Source organism: Condylura cristata, unplaced genomic scaffold, assembly GCF_000260355.1.
Source record: "Condylura cristata isolate star-nosed mole 26May11 unplaced genomic scaffold, ConCri1.0 scaffold00002, whole genome shotgun sequence".
Taxonomy (NCBI): domain Eukaryota; kingdom Metazoa; phylum Chordata; class Mammalia; order Eulipotyphla; family Talpidae; genus Condylura; species Condylura cristata.
Genome location: NW_004567103.1, coordinates 1172956 through 1177882, shown reverse-complemented (window position 1 = coordinate 1177882; position 4927 = coordinate 1172956). Strand labels below are relative to the sequence as shown.

Here is a 4927-nt window from a genome sequence, read left to right as displayed (position 1 = left end):
GTGTGCAGAGCCGGCCCTCGGGGGGCCCCGGTCTTCGCCGGGCTCTCGGGAGTCAGGCCCAGTCCTGGGCCGCCTCCAGACGAGAACTGCACATTGTCCCCGCAGTGACGGCTGGCTCACGGGAAGTGAGTGACGGGCGCCCAGGAGAGCGTAGCCCTGGGGTACTTTAGGCCATGGCACCACTCAGGGTCCCCGGCCAGGCGTAGGGCCCTCTCCGAGGGTGAGGATGTCCCTGCGGTCACAGGCCCGCTGTGGCTGGGCACAGAGCGTGACCGCCTGTTAATGAGCGACGTTGCCTTAGCCTTGCGGGCGTGGTGCGTGACACTAGCGCCCACCACGGACATCACACGCTGTTATCAGGTCTTAAGCCTCTGCGGCTGAAACTTCTGGGGACACCTGGTCTCTTTGACCGGTGGATTTCATCAGAGTGGGAACAAGAGCCACGGGCCGTGGCCAGGTGGCCACGCGGGCGCTCTCCGGCCAGCTGGCCCCCTCCACAGTGACCGTTGCGGCAGCCCCTGGGCCTTTAAGGGACGCGTTTAGGGAGAAACTCCCTGTCTGAGCTGCTTGTTCTCATAGAACCGCGCTCGTCTTAAGCTGCAGTGACACTTCGTCTCCTGTCATTTGCCTTTCAGAGAAGGTTGCACGGACACTGAGAGGAAGTGAATGTGTGTGAGTAGAAACAAGAGTGGTTTACCCTCTTGGAGAAGCACGACTGTGTTGCTTCTGCGATGAGAGCCCTCCTGAGCCTACTTTGGGCAGACCTGGCAGCCCAGCAGGCGAGGACCAGCCAGTCGGGCAGGGCTGAGTGACGCGGCTGGGCGCAAGGCAGGGGTGTGTCGCTTGGACCCCAAAGTTCCCGGTCAGCCTTGACTTTCCAAGCACAAACACAGCCCAGGGCTGCCAGGGCGTCTCACTTTTAAGTCGTGCCAGAAATCGTGGGTTTTTTTTTTTTAAGATTTATTTATTTGTGCATACAGAACTGGGGTACGGGCCAGAGGCTCAGGGGTGGTGAGAGGCTTCACCAGAGACAGAGCGGGGAGCAGAACAGGCAGATCGACGAAGTCCACTGCTGAGGGGAGCAGCGGGCGGGCCAGGAGAGGTCTGCCACGCCATGTGGTCACCTCCGGGGCAGGCGGGGATCGAACTCATGCGGAAGCGGCTTTAGCTTCTCAGTGTTGTGCTTTAACCCGCTGCGCCACCAGGGAGGGCCGAAATCATGGATTTTATGATGAAATCGCCCACATTAAGTCTTCACTGTCCACTCACAGGCGCCTGTCTGTGCGCCCAGCCCAGACTCCAGCCACAGGACTGCAGAGTTGGTTTGAATTTTGCTTTTATAGCTGAGTGTCCACGTGCTTGCTGGCCCTTCGGGCCAGCGTTCTGGGTGGGGTGTTTCCGTGTGGTCCAGCTGTCGTGAGGGGGGCGTGGGGGCACCCCCAGCTGACGGGCTCTGGGAGCCGGCTCGCCGCAGCATTGTGCCGGCGCCGGGAGCCGCAGCACGCCAGACGGTTCTCCGCCAGGGTCCCAGCTCGCCTTCTCGAGGGCCCCCGGGAGCCAAGTCCCAGAGCTGCCCCTGCGCCCAGCAGCTCCACGCGAGCCTGGGCGGGGGCTGGGCTGAGACCCGGGCCAGCGCGCCCGCACACGTCCTTAGGGCGTGTCTAGGGAGCAGCTCTCCGGCCTGCCAGCCCGAGCCAGCTCTGCGCCCCATTCCCCGGCCCCCTCAGGAGCCCGCGCACCGGCCGGCCACGTGGCGGCTCCTGGAGCTCTGCTGCCAGTGGACGGTGACAGGCACGGAAACGGTCCCCTCTGCCTTTAAGAAGGTGTGTCCTTGGGGAGCCGCCCTGGGGCGAGGAGGAGGCTCTGTGGGCTTGAGTGTCGGTGGCTTCGGACGACCCCAGGAAGTTTATTCCAGAGACAGACAGCTTTTTGCTGTTGTTGTTTTGGGGGTGTTTTGACGCTGTGTTCTAAAGCTGGCAGTAAAGGAAGCCTGGGGGCAGCTTCCATTCCGAAAGTGACTTGTCTGGGCTTCAAGCGGGTCCTGCAGGGAGAGAAGAACCGCTCTGACATCTCACAAACAGACAGGCGGGCCGGGCTGGCCTGGGGAGCGGGGGTCTCCTCACAGGCCGCACCCCCACGCTCCCGCCCGTCTCCCCCCCGCCGCTGTGAGCTGCGGTGCCCTGCGGCCTGTCTGCTGGGAATCGCATGGTAAGCGGGAGAGGCCTGGGCAGGGGTGGGCCTCCATGCCCCCGCAACCCTGGTGGGCGTGAGGCCCAAAGTCCCTCTAGCAGAGGGGACACCCGGGCCACTCCTGGGGGCCAGAAGGTGCGGGCAGAAAAAGGCCAAGGGCGGGTGGGCGGGCCTGGGGTGAGCATCGGAGGTGCCAGGGCCACTGGTCAGCCCAGCAGGGCGAGACAGGGGCTACCAGAAAGCCCCCGGCAGACGGGGCAGCCAGCCCAGACGGCCACTCACAGGGCCCAAGGAGACCGTGTCACATCCCTCCCTCCGCTCGCCAGTGCATCCCCACCCTCCAGCCCCGTGGGAGCCGCGGCCCCAGAGCCTGGCTCCTGGGTGCAGCCCCATCGATGCCCCCCGGGGAGAGGTGGGCTGAGAGGGCGTGGCAGGAGCGGGCACGCTCTCCTGGGTGCCGTGCCATGTGGGCTCTGAGCGCCTCATTGTCATGGGGGCCTGGTCGAGGAAGCCCACAGCCAGAGGTCAGCAGCAGGGGCCCTCGGTGCGCCCGGCTGCACGAGGACGGGATCCGGCCCCATGTTTCCAGGGAGCACCCGACGGCTCGGCCCCGGGGAGGGGGGTTGGGAGTGACTTTCGTGTAAGCAGCGAGGTGCTGCTTTGGCGTTTGTCTTGATCAGCCAGCTCTCCAGCAGGCCACCTGACGGGTACATCTGTCCCCGGTGTCTTGCCGGAAAGCAGGTAGTGGAGGCCCCGGGGCTCCGGCTGGGGCTGCTGCGGTCTGAGGCCAGCTGCCTCCTGGCCCCTCTTCTGGGGTGTTCTCTTTGGCTTGTTTCTGAATCAGCCTAGGAACAGCTCCCCTTTGGACGGCCAGAAAGTCCCCAGTCCAATGACAGCACTGCTCAGGTAGAAATTGCTTTCAGGGCCAAATCCACCATCTGGTAAATGCCTGTTCGCTGTGTTGCTTACCTGTGGGGCTTAGCAGAGGTGCAGGACCTTCTGGTGCTCTGTGGGATTGCACTGCCCTGTCTGGCTTGTAAGGGACCCCAAGTGCCACCTGGTACTCCCCTGGACCGCCCCCCTCCCCACAACTGGATTACAGCCTGAGCTTTTTGAAGCCTCTGTTTTTCTTTGGTTTTGGTTTTGGTTTGTTTTTAAGATTTATTTATTTGTGCACACACAGCTGGGGTACAGGCCAGAGGCTCAGGGCTGGTGAGAAGATTCACCAGAGACAGAGTGGGGAGCAGAACAGACAGATCCACGAAGTCCACTGCTGAGGGAGCAGTGGACCCCAAGGGTCACCTCAGGGTCCAGGGATCGAACTCACAGTGAAGCAGCTGCAGCTGGCTTGCAGTGCTTCACGCTAACCCATTGTGCTACCAGGGAGAGCCTGAAGCCTCTTTCTAAAAGCTCCGTGTGTCTGTCTAGTCACACGGCTTGGGAATTACTAGTACCGTCTGTCTGCTTAAAATCTGGTACTGTGGGGCCCTCCCTGGTGGCGCACCGGGTCAAAGCAGTGCATTATGAAGCTCTCCGAAGCCACCGCAGCACGAGTTCGGTCCCCGCCCCAGAGGTGACCCCCAGGGCACAGCAGACCTCTCCTGACCCGCCCGCTGCTCCCCTCAGCAGTGGACTTCATCCGTCTGTCTGTTCTGCTCCCCGCTCTGTCTCTGGTGAATCTTCTCAGCCACACCTCTGGCCTGTACCCCAGTTCTGTGTGCATAAATACATAAAACTTAAAAAACAAAATCTGGTACTGTGAATACCTTCCACGTAGAACAGCAAGAGCTGAACCTGTTGGAAGCTAAAACAATGAGAGGGAAGTTTAAAAACAAAAAGAAAAAGCAGCCAGATGCCTGGCAAGGTGTGCGTGTGTCCCTAAAGGCAAGATGTCTTTGGTGGGGCTGTGGAGAAAGGCACTCAGCGATGTTTTGAGTCTCAAATTAACGTGACCGGATCATTCATTTTGATGCCGGGTGACTGACTCAAATCATTAAGCTTCCCGGGGTTCATTTGTCACCCCAGTGCGTCTGCTAGGGAGGCGCTCTTCCCCCGCCTGCTCTTTTCAAGGTCAAGAGTCGCCTGTTCGCGTCCCCAGGAGCCGGCGTGTCCTCTGATGGCACATGGAGGAGTTTCACGTGGCTGGAGTTTCCCCGCCACCACCCCTGCCCCTCCCCTCCCCTCCTCCTCGGAGCCTTGGGGTGCCTGTTACTGTCCGCACGCGTCCGCCGGACACGCCACCGTTTGTTCTGGCCCTCGGATTTGCTTCCCTCACGTGATTCTCAAGCTCGGCCACTTGGGTGAAGTGGCCGCGCCGCCCCCGGGGTCGTGGCTGTGTAGTGTCCGCGTGCGGTCCGCCGCATCCTCGCCTGACCCGCTGGTCCTCAGACGGACCGTCAGCCTGCACCCACCTCCCGGCCCTCGTAGACAGTGCTGCCGTGGGTGCTGGGGACGATGGGTCGGGTTGATAGCTCCGTTGCCGAGACAGGTGCCCAGCGTGCCTGGCTGGGTCAGCTGGTGTTCAGAGTCGGCTTTGGCTTACGGGCAATCCCGGTTGCTTTAGCGGTTTGATTTGTGGATCAGAAAGTGTCGCCTCACCTTGAAAATCACCCTGTAGGCGTAGGGCCGGCTGGCCCGCATGAGGGTCACGTCCTGCTCCGTCTGTTGCTTTTCCTGGCCCCGCGGCCACTGGCCGTCGTGCGCTGAAGCCGCTCCGCCCGGAAGCGGGTCCCGCGCC

At 62.0% G+C, this 4927-nt stretch overlaps 1 protein-coding gene across 1 annotated transcript in view; it reads left to right on the top strand.

Moving 5' to 3' along the window:
• AGAP1 (ArfGAP with GTPase domain, ankyrin repeat and PH domain 1) overlaps positions 1-4927 on the top strand; it is a 252155-nt gene that overhangs the window by 146014 nt on the left and 101214 nt on the right. The gene's annotated exons all lie outside the window — the stretch shown is intronic.